Source organism: Aegilops tauschii, chromosome 2 (assembly GCF_002575655.3).
Source record: "Aegilops tauschii subsp. strangulata cultivar AL8/78 chromosome 2, Aet v6.0, whole genome shotgun sequence".
NCBI classification, from domain to species: Eukaryota; Viridiplantae; Streptophyta; class Magnoliopsida; order Poales; family Poaceae; genus Aegilops; species Aegilops tauschii.
In genome coordinates this window covers 610311687-610329063 of record NC_053036.3, presented here as the reverse complement: position 1 = coordinate 610329063, position 17377 = coordinate 610311687, and the positions used below count along the sequence as shown (strand labels likewise).

At 46.0% G+C, this 17377-nt stretch overlaps 3 pseudogenes; all 3 read right to left on the bottom strand.

The window, feature by feature from the left end:
• Positions 1 to 1165: 1165 nt before the first annotated feature.
• LOC109782244 (uncharacterized) lies at positions 1166 to 10619 on the bottom strand (annotated as a pseudogene).
• A 2130-nt stretch (positions 10620 to 12749) lies between these two features.
• Positions 12750 to 13743, bottom strand: LOC109782245 (uncharacterized; annotated as a pseudogene).
• Positions 13744 to 15570: 1827 nt separating this feature from the next.
• On the bottom strand, positions 15571 to 17136 carry LOC109782246 (uncharacterized; annotated as a pseudogene).
• Positions 17137 to 17377: the final 241 nt, after the last annotated feature.

Below are 17377 nucleotides of genomic sequence, written 5' to 3'. Positions count from 1 at the left end.
AAGCAAGTACCAAAGGAGGACAATGATAGAATAAGACTTCAATTATGTGGTCTAACAGATAATACAAACTTACCATATATAAATTCTTGTACTTCCACATGATTTGCCCCGGTTTCTTGTATTGTCACAATACTTATGTCTCACTTGCTTGTTTTTAGTGTTGATTTCTGGTTCCGTATAAGGAAACCGATTATTTGGGTCTTGGTTTGTATCAACTGTTAGCGTGCCTTTCCAAAGGCCATATTTTTCGAGGACTGTTATTATGTCCTTCTCTTCGGGACATACATAAGTATGTGATCCATTTTTCTCCTTGAAAGGGGGAAAAGTATGTGTTTGATTTTCTAGAGAAGCCTTCTGATCTTTCCAAACCATACCAATTGTTGACCCTGGGTGCGACATGGGACACAACTCATGACAAGGAGTAGAACAGCTAGGTGGACTCATGTTTTGTGAAGCTGCTACAATATAGTCGGTCTCAAATCATTCGCTAAACATCCAATGTTGTTGGTCACGAGAAATACCATTGTTGTTTCCATGATCTATTAAGGGCATAATATATTCTAGCCCAAAATTGGGTGCACGATGGGAAATGAAGCCTTTATCTCTCGCGCAAGGAGGATGATAATGAGAGATGCCTTGACATTCTGGGCATGAGGAGGATGTCGAGGATGTATCCCTCGACGTGGTAGTTGAGGATAACGAACATGTAAGTTGCCACCGAATAATCTAGGAGGAGGATGTGTACTAAGGCTTTCTCCACAAGTACTAGTCGAGGATGCTGAAAGTATAGGCCATCGTCTAATCTTGCATCAAGAGGATGAACAGAATATGATCATTGATCTTAAAGAAGACAAGGTTGATGTCAATGATAAGCAAGTACTAGAGGAGGAAGACAATAGAATAATACTTACTAACATATAATACAAAGTTACCTTATATCACTTCTTGTGTTTCTACATGAGTTCCCCCGGTATCTTGTATTGTCACAATACTTATCTCTACTTGCATGTTTTTAGCAGTGACTTTTGGTCCCATACAATGAAACCGATTATTGAGCCTTGGTTTGTATCAACTGTTGACGTCCTTTCCAAAACCCATGTTTTGATAGGACTATTATTATGTCCTTCTATCCGGGACATACATAAATATATGAACCACTTCTCGCCTAGCAAGGGGTAGAAGTGTATGTTTCATTTTCCAGAGAAGCCTTCCATCTTTCAAAACCATAGCGATAGTTCCTGGACCTTGGGTGCAATATGGGACACAACTCATGACCAGGAGTAGAACCACTAGGTGGCCTCAGGTGTTGTGAACCTGCAATAATATACTCGGCATCAAGTCATTCACTAAACATCTAATTTTGTTGGTCAGGAGAAACACCACGGTTGTTTCCATGCTTTCTTAAGGCTTGAAATATTTTGGTGCAAAATTGGCAGGGCGATGGAAAATCAAGCCTTGATCTCCTGCACAAGAAGGATGCAAATGAAAGACGCCTTGACAATCTGGGGCATGAGAAGGATGTCGAGGTTGTAACCCTTGACCGGGTAGTTCGGTTGAGGATGTCGAGAATGTAATCGTCACCTAGTACTCCATAAGGAGGATATGAACAATATGATCCTTGCTCTGCTAGTACCAGAGGAGGACACCAGAAATATAGGCCATTGTTAAGGAAGACGAGTGTATAATCATTGATCTGAAACACGAGGAGGAGGAGGATGTCATTGATAAGCAAGTACCAAATGAGGACAACGATAGAATACGACTTACAATTATGTGGTCTAATAGATAATACAAACATAACATATATCACTTCTTGTGCTTCAACACCAGTCCCCCCGGCTTCTTGTATTGTCACAATAATTATCTCTCACCTGCATGTGTTTAGTGGTGATTTTTGGTCCAATACAACGAAAAGGATTATTGGATCTTGGTTTGTATAAATTGGTGATGTGCTTTTCCAAAAGCAAGCACATACCAAAGGAGTACAAAAATATAATAAGACTTACAATTATGTGGTCTAATAGATAATACAAACATACCATATATCACTTCTTGTGCTTCCACATGACTTCCCCCGGTTTCTTGTATTGTCACAATACTTATCTCTCACTTGCTTGTTTTCAGTGTTGAATTTTTGTTCCGTATAAGGAAACTGATTATTGGGTCTTGGTTTGTACTAACTGTTAGCCTGCCTTTCCAAAGGCGATATTTTTCAAGGACTGTTAATATGTCCTTCTCTCCGGGACATACATAAGTATATGATCCATTTTCTCCTAGAAAGGGAGAAAAGTGTATATTTCATTTTCCAGAGAAGCCTTCCGATCTTTCCAAACCATACCAATTGTTGACCATGGGTGCGACATGGGACACAACTCACGACGAGGAGTAGAACCGTTAGGTGGACACAAGTGTTGTGAAGCTGCTATAATATAGTCGGTCTCAAGTCATTCGCTAAACATCCAATGTTGTTGGTGAGGAGAAATACCGTTGTTGTTTCCATGATCTATTAGGGGCATAAAATATTCTTGCCCAAAACTGGGAGTGAGGGAGTCCTGGATTAAGGGGTTCTCGGGCGTCCGGCCTGTTGGACATGGGCCGGACTGATGGGCTGTGAAGATACAAGACCGAAGATTCTCACCCGTGTCCGGATGGGACTCTCCTTGGCGTGGATGGCAAGCTTGGCGTTCGGATATGAAGATTCCTTTCTCTGTAACCGACTTTGTACAACACTAGTCCCCTCTGGTATCTATATAAACCGGATGGTTTAGTCCCTAGAGACAATCATAATCATACAGGCTAGACTTCTAGGGTTTTAGCCATTACGATCTCGTGGTAGATCAACTCTTGTAATACTCATATTCATCAAGATCAATCAAGCAGGAAGTAGGGTATTACCTCCATAGAGAGGGCCCGAACCTGGGTAAACATTGTGTCCCCTGTCTCCATCGACATTAGACGCACAATTCGGGACCCCCTACCCGAGATCCGCCAGTTTTGACACCGATATTGTGAAGCTGCTATAATATAGTCGGTCTCAAGTCATTCGCTAAACATCCAATGTTGTTGGTGAGGAGAAATACCGTTGTTGTTTCCATGATCTATTAGGGGCATAAAATATTCTTGCCCAAAACTGGGAGTGAGGGAGTCCTGGATTAAGGGGTCCTAGGGCGCCCGGCCTGTTGGACATGGGCCGGACTGATGGGCTGTGAAGATACAAGACCGAAGATTCTCACCCATGTCCGGATTGGACTCTCCTTGGCGTGGATGGCAAGCTTGGCATTCGGATACGGAGATTCCTTTCTCTGTAACCGACTTTGTACAACCCTAGTCCCCTCCGGTATCTATGGAAAACTCAGGCAGCTCGCTGGGAACCACCGGTTTCCACTCAACCCTTCGTCCGGGCAAAAAGGATGCATCCTCGCGGGGCACCCGAACCAATAGTAAAGAAATCTAAGCCCATTACGGGGCGCGGAACCGTTTTGGAGGGATGGCTCGATAGGCCATGCAAAATACACACAACATCGGATACCATACCAACCCACAGCCTTAGAGCATGTTGGTTACTCCGGCAAGTGGCCAAGAGCAGCGAGGATATCCTCACCAAAAATACCCCAGAGCAACACCCCCCGGAAGACGACCACCTCAGCGTATTGACGGTGTTCGAGACTTTTGCTTCAAACAATCGGCGCAAAAGGGCCCTCCGTGACCTCGCTGAAGTCTGCCAAGTCACAGCAACAAACCCTTGGAACGACACATCCATAACTTTCAATAGCAGTGACGAACCAAAATTCCGGACAGTCCGGGCACCGGCCGCCTTGGTCCTCAATCCAATTGTGGACGGTTTTCGGCTCACCAAAGTGCTCATGGACGGCAGCAGCGGACTAAACCTCATCTACGAGGATACACTCAACAAAATGGAAATAGACAGGAGCCGCATCGAGCAAAGCAGCACGACCTTCCGAGGAATCATTCCCTGTCGGGAGGCGCGATGTGCGGGAAAAATCACACTTCACGTGGTATTCGGCACACCGGAGAATTATCGGTCCAAAGAGATAACCTTCCAAGTGGCCCCTTTCAACAGCGGATATCACGCCCTATTGGGGCGAGATGCATTTACACGCTTCCAAGCTATACCTCATTACGGGTACATGAAGCTCAAGATGCCTAGGCCCAATGGTATCATCACTCTTGCCGGTATTCCGGACATAGCACTCCGCGCCGAAAACAAAACCGCATCCCTGGCCCTCGAGGCACTGTCTGAAGCCCTCGTGGCCGAAGAGCTAACCGCGCTGCACTCCACTGTGGATAGGGACGACGTAATCCTGGAAAAGTGACCCAAATCCACCTCGTTTAAACCAGAAGATGAAATAGTCAAATTTCAAGTCCACCCGACGGACCCCAAGAAGACAACATCCATCGGGGCACAGCTCGACCCAACGGTTGACGCCGCGCTACGAGAGTTCCTGCGCGTGAACTGGGACATATTCGCCTGGCACCCTTCTGATATGCCAGGAATCCCACACATGTTGGCCGAACACAGCCTCAACATACTAAAGGGATATAAACCGGTCAAGCAAACACTGCGGCGCTTTTCCAAACCCAAACGACAAGCTATGGGGGAGGAGCTAGCCAAGTTAATCGAGGCCTGATTCATCAGAGAAATAAAACATCTGGACTGGCTAGCAAACCTGGTGATGGTGCCAAAGAAGGATAAATCCTGGCGCCTATGCGTCGATTTCAAAGACCTCAACAAGGCATGCCCTAAGGATCCCTTCCCCCTCCCTCGCATCGATCAGATTATTGATGCTACCGCAGGACACGACTCACTGTGTTTCCTCGACACATACTCCGGTTACCATCAAATCAAAATGAAGGAGTCTGACCAAGCCGCAATGGCATTCATTACCCCATACGGGCCATTCTGCTTCAACACTATGCCCTTCGGGCTCAAAAACGCCGGGGCCACCTACCAGCGCATGATTCAAACATGCTTGGAGAAACAGATTGGCAAGACAGTTGAAGCATATGTGGATGACGTCGTCATCAAAACTAGGCACGTCGAGTCATTGATAGACGATCTCGTCTCACATTCGACAACCTCCGTACATATGACATCAAGCTCAATCCGGAAAAGTGTATTTTCGGCGTAACCACTGGAAAACTGCTGGGCTTCATCGTTTCCAATAGAGGAATTGAAGCAAACCTAGCCAAAATCCGAGCTTTGTCACAATTGGCTACGCCAACAGACCTTAAACAGGTCCAAAAACTAGCCGGATGTGTGGCAGCTTTAAGCCGTTTTATCTCCAGACTAGGAGAAAAAGCACTGCCACTCTATCGCCTTCTTCGATGTACCGACCACTTCGAGTGGACGGATGCGGAAACGGCCGGACTGGAAGAAATAAAGGTTCTTTTAGCGAGCAACCCAATCCTGGCCGCACCGAACATCGGTGAACCCATGCTATTATACATATCGGCAACGCACCAAGTGGTGAGTGCGGTGCTCGTCGTCGAGCGAGAGGAGGACGGACACAAATTCCCTCTTCAGAAGCCGGTATACTACGTATCCACTATCCTCACACCATGCAAATCCCGGTACCCTCATTACCAAAAGATAGCATACGCGGTCTTCATGGCATCCCGGAAGGTATGACACTACTTTCAAGAGTGCTCAATCACGGTGGCTTCTGAAGTACCACTCAATGACATAATAAACAACCGCGATGCCACGGGCCAGATTGCCAAGTGGGCCATTGAGCTCCTTCCATTCGACATAACATACAAACCGCGCCGGGCCATTAAATCCCAAGTACTAGCCGACTTCGTCGCCGAATGGACAGAGGCCGAACTCCCTAAAGAGTACGGCACATACTCCAACTGGGTCATGCATTTCGATGATTCCAAAATGCTGGCGGGCTTAGGAGCGGGCTTGTCTTAACATCCCCCACCAGAGACACAGTTCAGTACGTACTCCAAATACTATACACAGACTCCAACAATGCAGCCGAATACGAGGCCTTATTGCATGGTCTTCGGATGGCGGTCTCCATGGGCATACAACGCCTGGAGGTGCGCGGGGATTCAAACCTCGCAATATCCCAAATAAATGGAGACTTTGACGCCAAAGATCCGAAGATGGCGGCCTATCGTAACGCCGTTCTCAAAATGTCGGCTCGGTTTGAGGGGCTCGAGTTTCATCATGTGGCTCGAGAGAGTAATCAAGCGGCGGATGTCCTTGCTCGTATCGGCGCCAAGCGCGACCCATCCCGCCTAACATATTCCTGGAAAGGCTCTTCAAGCCATCCGTGGTGTGGCAAGGGGAGAGCTGCAACACCAGTCCAGATCCGATTATACCCCCAGATTCCGATCACAATACCGATATCATCGGGGGCTCAGCCACCGAAATAACACCATCGGCCCATCTTATCATGGTAGTAATTGTCCCATGGACCGAACCCTTCTTGGCCTACCTTAATAGGCGAGAGCTCCCTCACGATCAGAATGAGGCTCGCTGCATTGTCCGGCGTTTGAAAGCCTACAAGGTCCATGACAGAGAGCTCTACAAAAAAAGAACTACCGGAGTACTTCAAAGATGTATCTCCGAAGAAGAGGGACGGCAGCTCTTGGCTGAAATTCATGCCGGTCTCGGTGGTCACCACGCCGCGGCTCGGGCCCATGTAAGTAAGGCCTTCCATACAGGTTTCTATTGGCCAACAGCCCGAGCAGATGCACAGGACCTTGTCCAACGTTGCATCGGATGCCAGCTTTTGGCCAACCAAAGCCATATGCCACCCACTGCTCTACAAACAATCCCCATCACTTGGCCTTCTGCGGTCTGGGGACTTGATATGGTCGGACCCCTTAAAGGAGGAAGCCATAAGAAAAAATATCTGCTGGTCATGGTAGATAAGTTCACTAAGTGGATAGAGGCCAAACCAGTTAAAACGGCCGAAGCCGGACCAGTGATAGACTTCATATCCGGTGTCGTGCACCGTTATGGTGTCCCAAACAGCATCATCACTGATAACGACTCCAATTTCACAGCCAATGAGGTGAAAACCTGGTGTGCTAATCTGGGCATTAAGCTCGATTACGCCTCCGTCTATCACCCGCAAACAAACAGTCAAGTCGAACGAGCCAATGGTCTTATTATGAGTGGCATGAAGCTTAGACTAGTGCGGTCTTTGAAAGAATCAGACAAGCACTGGGTTGAGGAGCTCGAGTCCGTACTCTGGGGGCTGCGGACCATGCCCAATCGCACTACCGGATATACACCCTTCTTCATGGTGTACGGCGCAGAGGCTGTGTTGCCCTGCGACATTATTCATGACTCACCTCGAGTGCGCATGTATGAAGAGAGAGAGAGGCCGAGCTTGATTGGCAGGACAGCTTAGATGCCCTGGAGGAGGAGCGCGACGTCGCAAAAGCCCGTTCCGCATTTTATCAACAGCAGGCTCGCAGATATCAAAGCAGAGAAGTGCGGACCAAGACTTATAATGTTGGCGAACTCGTTCTACACTTGCCAGAGAAGAAAAAGGACAAACTCAAGCCCAAGTGGGAGGGTCCCTTCATCATTGACGAAGTTCTCACCAGAGGAGCGTACCGCCTGCGTGATGCATCAGATAATCGCTTAGAGCTGAACCCATGGAACGCGGCCAGATTCCGAAGATTCTACGCCTAGAGCCGAACTCTTTGTTCGTCTTTTCCCCCCTTTTGTTTCCATTACTTTTTCCTCTCTTTTCACTTTTTTAGCTTTAAAGCTCTCGTGCGGCTAAACCGCGCACCTACGACGTACACATCCTTAAATATGTACGCCCATAATACCTAGGGGCTTCTTGTACAAAAGCTTATTATTATTTTCCAGGCATCAAGCTCACCACATATGTGTTTTTTTCCTCATATGTACCTTTTCTTCGCCATCATATGCATCGTTATGACTTAAGTTTTGGCCAAGCTGGGTTGCCTGGCTCCTGTGTTTATGCCCTACGTTCCCGTTTGTTCAGCTAGGGCATAAAGGGAGCACCTCTGCGATTGTTACTGCCGGATCATCCGGATGTGTACCTCAGACTGGGTGAAGCGAAAGCTAGCATTCTTAAGGGAATATTCGGTCGGCGGACTAAAGATGTTTTTACACTCATTACACTATGAACCCCCAGATGTTGCGCATACTGCGATTTTTTCAATCACAGTTCGGGCATGCACATTTACGCATGTTCACCCAGGGAAAGGAACCCTTAACGGAACTATTCTCTCTCGAAGATGTTTCTTACAATTACAATGTAATATAACATAGATAGCCGGATACAACTTGTCTGTTTAAGCAACTATGACCCCTACACCTGGTTTCCACACATACCCCGGTCTATCTTGCCGCTCAGGTATTCGGAAACACTCCGTACCTTCGGGTACAGAGGTCGAAGCGAAAAGGTCTGCCATGACGATCGTTTTACAATCCGGTTAGGGACAAATATGTCAAGGAAAGTACATAGTCACTGGGACTCAAAAATTTCCTCCTCTATGCCGTCTAACAGGTTGTCTAACTTACAATCCTGTTGGGAATATTTCGCGACTACTTTTACCTGGTCATATACCAAACTAACGAGAATTTCTTTTCCGTCCGACCCTAGAGGTCCAACTCGGGCCATATGATTTGGATCAAGCTTGGTGTACTGTGTATTCACCATGGCCCAGGCCTCCCGCGCACCTTCTCGGCAGGCTGATATCTTCCATAATCGAATCCGCCGCCGTGCTCCTTTGAATAGCTCCACGAGCTCCGCCATACTTCCTGGAGGGGAGCGGATGGCCATAAAGCCTTGGCAACACTCCTCATTGCTTGCCGAGCTCGCTCATGCATTTGGAACAGCTCTTGTAGCAGGTCGCCTTGAAATCCGGACACTTCCTCTTCGGGACGGCCAGTCAGCATACCTGCAGACATAAATCTGTCAGTCCCTGTCCTCGCCGAATTATATGGAGGCAAGTTCGAAAAGCATACTAAATATGCCGCCTCGTAGCCTCTTATTCTCCTTCACGGAGCCGGCTAGCTGGGCTCGCACATCTTTTAGTTCTTCGCCCAGCAGGGTGTTGGAATCCTGCAGCTTATTCTTCTCATCCCTGACCCGTGTCAGCATGCGTTCGCCCATGGCTAGTTGCCTTTTGGCCTCTTGTTCCCCCGCTTGCGCGACTTGCAGGGCCTCCTTCAGTTGATCTGACGATCCTGCCATGGGGAGTACAAAAAGTTTTAATATTATTGGTATATGATTATAGTTTCTCGTGAGAGGGGAACATTACCAGGCGATGCCTTCTTGGATTCCTCCAGTTCGGCGGTAGCAGCAGCTAGCTGGGTCCGACACTTTTCCAGCTCTTGAGACAACATGTTGTTCCTCTCTGTGAGCACCTGGTTATGCAATGATCCTTAAATCAGCTGTATCAACTGCTTCAAGTCTCGGGGGCTACTGGTATATAATTATCAGATTTGTACAAATGTGTACTTACTCGCATATCTTTCAAATGCTGGTCAGTGGCTCTGATAAGCCCGTCTCGAGCAGCTCGGATATATGCATCAGCCGAGCTGAAGGCGTTGAATGCCTCTTTGTAAAGCCGGGGTCGCGAAGAGCGGCTCGCCGGCGCCGATGATTCATAGCGCTTTCCACTTCAGAGTTTGTGACGGATACATCATCCGACTCCTCTGCCGGAGGACAATCCGGCATCACTCCCGTATCAGCCCTCGCCTTTAAGGCAGGGCCGGGAACCTGACTTGTGGAGGCGCGGCCGGTAAGATCCCCGGACATAGTCCAGCGAACGCTTTTCCTGATAAGACACAACGGATAATGTCACAGTTTGATGTGACTGCCAGGGGCATGATCAAAAACCATACCTCTTTGATGAAGGCTCTGCCGTATTGTCGTTCGCCTTCCTCTTCGAAGATTTGCTTGGTGCGGGCGCCGCTCTCTCAGGAGATGCCTCTGGCGCACGTTGAGGCGTCGGGCGCCTCCCCTTTGGAGCACGAAATAGTGCGGTGGGTGAGGCATAATGAGTAAGCTCTTTAGAAGGAGGTGTCTCTTGATTACTTACATGCGAGGCAGGGAGGAGGCCGGGATAGTCGGCGATGATGGCCACTTCCGTGCCGTCATAGCTCGCCTGGTAGAATAATCCATCCTCAAGCTCTACAAATATGTCCGGATCCTCCTCAAATACGGGGTCAAGGTCCCATTTGTGATCCTTCGGCTGGGGGGCGGGGCTATGGATCCCCTCGGTAACCTTCCACCATTCCTGTTGCAAATGGATGGGTTAATATCCATTAAAAATGACTCAAGGAGAGCATTGAGTAAAATGGTGGGATTAGAGCTCACCTAGCTAGGAGGACTGTACATGGAAAATCCATCTCGACGTTTGAGGCGAGTGAACTCCTCTTTCTCCCCTTTGTACAGTTCGGCCAATATTTTGGCCAAAGCGGCGCGGGTGTTCGGACCCTTCTGACCGCAGCGTGAGGCATCATCTTCCCCATTATAGTGCCACATGGGAAGCCCTCTTTATTGGAGTGGTTGGACTCCCCGCACTATAGAAGTCTCCATTACCTCGATTATTGATAATCTGGACTGGGCGAGCATCTTTATCTTGCCCATCAATTGACGGACCTCCGTGCTATCTTCCTCCTCGAGGCTCCGAGGGCGCCAGCTGTGGCGTTTCTTCAACGGAGCGCTTGAAAATTCGGGAAGACCCATTTGGACTGGGTCAAGAAGGGCGACGTCCTCAATATAGAACCATTTGGAAGGCCACTCTTCGGACGCCTTCTTCGGCGTGCCGGACAGGTATCCGGTCTCGGCGATGCGCCATACCTCGGCTCCACCCACTTCGAATATCGATCCCTCTTGGTTACGAGGGACGAGGTAGAATAGTTTCCTCCATAAATCAAAACGGGCCTCACAGCCCAGGAATAGCTCACAAAGAGCAGCGTAACCCGCGATGTGCATGATGGAGGCAGGAGTGAAATTGTGCAGTTGCCCCTGGATGGATTGGGGAAATTCTCCGCCCGAGCCCCGCCATTGAAGGAAGTCAATCCTGCTCGAATGGGGACTAGATCCGCGGGGGAAAGAAATCCTTGTGTTTGCAGCTTCACCAGCTGACTGTGGGATACGGAACATCTCTCCCAATCGCCTTTTTCGGAGCCGTGGGGACGGGAGGAAGAACTGGGAGCACTAGCCATGTTGGAGTGGTTCCTCCTAGCAAGCTCTGAGGATTTTCCGCGTGGTGTGGGATGGATCTGAGATCCAATCTTTAAATAGACGCCTTTCTTACATGGCCGGGGTGTTATGAGCAAAAAATACCCTGACCTCTCGTATTCGCTCGACACGTGGAAGCTGAAGCCATGGATGCACAGAAGTCTATGGGTATGACATTAAATGGAAGGCCGAATACAGCTCTTCGAAGTCATCGGAGGAGGAACCCGTCTTGCAATGCCGAAGACAATTTGCGCGCCGGACACATCGTCATTGAAAGCCTGGATCGGGGGCTACTAAGGGAGTCCTGGATTAAGGGGTCCTTAGGCATCCGGCCTGTTGGACATGGGCCGGACTGATGGGCTGTGAAGATACAAGATCGAAGATTCTCACCCGTGTCCGGATGGGACTCTCCTTGGCGTGGATGGCAAGCTTGGCGTTCGGATATGAAGATTCCTTTCTTTGTAACCGACTTTGTACAACCCAAGTCCCCTCCGGTATCTATATAAATTGGAGGGTTTAGTCCCTAGAGACAATCATAATCATACATGCTAGACTTCTAGGGTTTTAGCCATTACGATCTCGTGGTAGATCAACTCTTGTAATATTCATCAAGATCAATCAAGCGGGAAGTAGGGTATTACCTCCATAGAGAGGGCCCGAACCTGGGTAAACATCGTGTGCCCTGTCTCCTATTACCATCGACCTTAGACGCACAGTTCGGGACCCCCTACCCGAGATCCGCCGGTTTTGACACCGACAGGGAGCATGATGGGAAATGAAGCCTTTATCTCCCGCGTAAGGAGTATGCCAATGAGAGATGCCTTGACATTCTGGGCATGAGGAGGATGTCGAGGATGTATCCCTTCACCTGGTAGTTCAGTTGAGGATGACGAACATGTAAGTTGTCACATTATAGTCTAGGAGGAGGATATGTACTAAGGCCTTCACCACAAGTACTAGTGGAGGACGCTAAAAGTATAGGCCATCGTCTACTCGCGCATAAAGAGGATGAACAACATATGATCTTTGATCTGAAAGAAGACAAGGTTGATGTCCATGATAAGCAAGTACCAGTGGAGGAAGACAATATAATAAGACTTACAAATATATAATACAAACTTAACTTACATCACTTCTTGTGCTTTCACATGAGTTCCCCCGGTATCTTGTATTGTCACAATACTTATCACTCCCTTGCATGTTTTTAGTAGTAACTTTTGGTCCCATACAACGAAAACGATTATTGAGTCTTGATTTGTATCAACTGTTGACATTCCTTTCCAAAACCCATGTTTTTATAGGACTATTATTATGTCCTTCTATCGGGGACATACATAAATATATGAACCACTTTTCTCCTAGAAAGGGGGAGAAGTGTATGTTTCATTTTCTGGAGAAGCCTTCCGATCCTTCAAAACCATAGCGATTGTTCCTGGACCTTGGTTGCAATATGGTACACAACACATGACCAGGAGTAGAACCGCTTGGTGGCCTCAAGTGTTGTAAACCCGCAATAATATATTCAGTCTCTAGTCATTCGCTAAACATCAAATGTTGTTGGTCAGGAGAAATACTGTGGTTGTTTCCATGATTTATTAAGGCTTGAAATATTCTGGTGCAAAATTGGGAGGGCATTGGCAAATCAAGCCTTGATCTCATGCGCAAGAAGGATGCCAATGAAAGATGCCTTGACATTCTGGGCATGAGAAGGATGTCGAGGATGTAACCCTTCACCTGGTAGTTTGGTTGATGATGTCGAGCATGTAATCGTCACCTAGTAGTCCATGAGGAGGATATGAACAATATGATCCTTGCTCCGCTAGTACCAGAGGAGGACGCCAGAAATATAGGCCATCATCTACTGTGCATGAAGAGGGTGTAATCTGATCTGAAACAAGAGGAGGAAGATGTCATTGATGAGCAAGTGCCAAAGGAGGACAACGATAGAATAAGACTTACAATTATGTGGTCTAATAGATAATACAAACATACCATATATCACTTCTTGTGCTGCAACACGAGTTCCCCCGGTTTCTTGTATTGCTACAATAATTATCTCTCACTTGCATGTGTTTAGTGGTGATTTTTGGTCTAGTACAACGAAAAGATTATTGGGTCTTGGTTTGTATCAACTGGTGATGTGCCTTTCCAAGAGAAAGTAAGTACCAAAGGAGACAATGATAGAATAAGACTTACAATTATGTGGTCTAACAGATAATACAAACTTACCATATATTAATTCTTGTGCTTCCACATGATTTCCCCTGGTTTCTTGTATTGTCACAATACTTATGTCTCACTTGCTTGTTTTTAGTGTTGATTTCTGGTTCCGTATAAGGAAACCGATTATTGGGTCTTGGTTTGTATCAACTGTTAGCGTGCCTTTCCACATGCCCTATTTTTCGAGGACTGTTATTATGTCCTTCTCTTCGGGACATACATAAGTATGTGATCCATTTTTCTCCTCGAAAGGGGGAAAAGTGTGTGTTTGATTTTCTAGAGAAGCCTTCTGATTTTTCCAAACCATACCAATTGCTAACCCTAGGTGTGACATGGGACACAACTCATGACGAGGAGTAGAACAGCTAGGTGGACTCAAGTTTTGCGAAGATGCTACAATACAGTCGGTCTCAAATCATTCGCTAAACATCCAATGTCGTTGGTCAGGAGAAATACCGTTGTTGTTTCCATGATCTATTAAGGGCATAAAATATTCAAGCCCAAAATTGGGAGCACGATGGGTAATGAGGCCTTTATCTCCCGCGCAAGGAGTATGATAATGAGAGATTCCTTGACATTCTAGGCATGAGGAAGATGTCGAGGATGTATCCCTCGATGTGGTAGTTCAGTTGAGGATAACGAACATGTAAGTTGCCACCGAATAATCTAGGAGGAGGATGTGTACTAAGGCTTTCTCCGCAAGTACTAGTGGAGGACGCTGAAAGTATAGGCCATCGTCTACTCGTGCATCAAGAGGATGAACAGAATATGATCTTTGATCTTAAAGAAGACAAGGTTGATGTCAATGATAAGCTAGTACCAGAGGAGGAAGACAATAGAATAATACTTACTAACATATAATAGAAACTTACCTTATATCACTTCTTGTGCTTCCACATGAGTTCCCCCGGTATCTTGTATTGTCACAATACTTATCTCTCCTTGCATGTGTTTAGCAGTGATTTTTGGTTCCATACAATGAAACCGATTATTGAGCCTGGGTTTGTATCAACTGTTGACGCCCTTTCCAAAACCCATGTTTTGATAGGACTATTATTATGTCCTTCTATCCGGGACATACATAAATATATGAACCACTTCTCGCCTAGAAAGGGGTAGAAGTGTATGTTTGATTTTCCAGAGAAGCCTTCCGATCTTTCAAAACCATAGCGATAGTTCCTAGACCTTGGGTGCAATATGGGACACAACTCATGACCAGGAGTAGAACCACTAGGTGGCCTCAAGTGTTGTGAACCTGCAATAATATAGTCGGTATCAAGTCATTCGCTAAACATCTAATTTTGTTGGTCAGGAGAAACACCGCGGTTGTTTCCATGCTTTATTAAGGCTTGAAATATTCTGGTGAAAAATTGGGAAGGCGATGGAAAATCAAGCCTTTATCTCCTGCACAAGAAGGATGCGAATGAAAGACGCCTTGACATTCTGGGGCATGAGAAGGATGTCGAGGATGTAACCCTTGACCGGGTAGTTTGGCTGAGGATGTCGAGAATGTAATCGTCATCTAGTACTCTATAAGGAGGATATGAACAATATGATCCTTGCTCTGCTAGTACCAGAGGACGACGCCAGAAATATAGGCCATTGTTAAGGATGAAGAGGATGACGAGTGTATAATCATTGATCTGAAACACGAGGAGCTGGAGGATGTCATTGATAAGCAAGTACCAAATGAGCACAACGATAGAATATGACTTACAATTATGTGGTCTAATAGATAATACAAACATAACATATATCACTTGTGCTTCAACACCAGCCCCCCCGACTTGTTGTATTATCAAAATAATTATCTGTCACTTGCATGTGTTTAGTGGTGATTTTTGGTCCAATACAACGAAAAGGATTATTGGGTCTTGATTTGTATAAATTGGTGATGTGCTTTTCCAAAAGCAAGCACATACCAAAGGAGTACAACAATATAATAAGACTTACAATTATGTGGTCTAACAGATAATACAAACGTACCATATATCACTTCTTGTGCTTCCACATGACTTCCCCCGGTTTCTTGTATTGTCACAATACTAATCTCTCACTTGCTTGTTTTTAGTGTTGATTTTTTGTTCCGTATAAGGAAACAGATTATTGGGTCTTGGTTTGTATTAACTGTTAGCCTGCCTTTCCAAAGGCGATATTTTTCAAGGACTCTTAATATGTCCTTCTCTACGGGACATACATAAGTATATGGTCCATTTTTCTCCTAAAAAGGGAGAAAATGTATGTTTCATTTTCCAGAGAGGCCTTTCGATCTTTCCAAACCATACCAATTGTTGACCGTGGGTGCGAGATGGGACACAACTCACGACGAGGAGTAGAACCGCTAGGTGGACACAAGTGTTGTGAAGCTGCTATAATATTGTCGGTCTCAAGTCATTCGCTAAACATCCAATGTTGTTGGTGAGGAGAAATACCGTTGTTGTTTCCATGATCTATTAGGGGCATAAAATATTCTTGCCCAAAATTGGGAGCACGATGGGAAATGAACTCTTTATCTCCCGCGCAAGGAGGATGCCAATGAGAGATGCCTTGACATTCTGGGCATGAGGAGGATGTCGAGGATGTATCCCTTCACCTGGTAGTTCAGTTGAGGACGACGAACATGTAAGTTGTCACCTTATAGTCTAGGAGGAGGATATGTACTAAGGCCTTCACCACAAGTACTAGTGGAGGACGCTAAAAGTATAGGCCATCGTCTACTCGTGCATAAACAGGATGAACAACATATGATCTTTGATCTAAAAGAAGACAAGGTTGATGTCCATGATAAGCTAGTACCAGTGGAGGAAGACAATGGAATAAGACTTACTAATATATAATACAAACTTACCTTACATCACTTCTTGTGCTTTCACATGAGTTCCCTCGGTATCTTGTATTGTCACAATACTTATCTCTCCCTTGCATGTTTTTAGTAGTAACTTTTGGTCCCATACAACGAAATCGATTATTGAGTCTTGATTTGTATCAAATGTTGATGTTCCTTTCAAAAACCCATGTTTTTATAGGACTATTATTATGTCCTTCTATCGGGGACATACATAAATATATGAACCACTTTTCTCCTAGAAAGGGGGAGAAGTGTATGTTTCATTTTCTAGAGAAGCCTTCCGATCTTTCAAAACCATAGCGATTGTTCCTGGACCTTGGTGCAATATGGCACACAACTCATGACCAGGAGTAGAACCGCTAGGTGGTCTCAAGTGTTGTAAACCCGCAATAATATATTCAATCTCAAGTCATTCGCTAAACATCAAATATTGTTGGTCAGGAGAAATACTGTGGTTGTTTCCATGATTTATTAAGGCTTGAAATATTCTGGTGCAAAATTGGGAGGGCGTTGGCAAATGAAGCCTTGATCTCCTGCGCAAGAAGGATGCCAATGAAAGATGCCTTGGCATTCTGGGGCATGAGAAGGATGTCGAGGATGTAACCCTTCACCTGGTAGTTTGGTTGAGGATGTCGAGCATGTAATCGTCACCTAGTAGTCCATGAGGAGGATATGAACAATATGATCCTTGCTCTGCTAGTACCAGAGGAGGACGCCAGAAATATAGGCCATCATATACTGTGCATGAAGAGGATGAAGAGGGTATAATCATGGTCTGAAACAAGAGGAGGAAGATGTCATTGATAAGCAAGTACCAAAGGAGGACAACGATAGAATAAGACTTACAATCATGTGGTCTAATAGATAATACAAACATACCATATATCACTTCTTGTGCTGCAACATGAGTTCCCCCAGTTTCTTGTATTGTCACAATAATTATCTCTCACTTGCATGTGTTTAGTGGTGATTTTTGGTCTAGTACAACGAAAAGATTATTGGGTCTTGGTTTGTATCAACTGGTGATGTGCCTTTCCAAGAGAAAGTAAGTACCAAAGAAGACAATGATAGAATAAGACTTACAATTATGTGG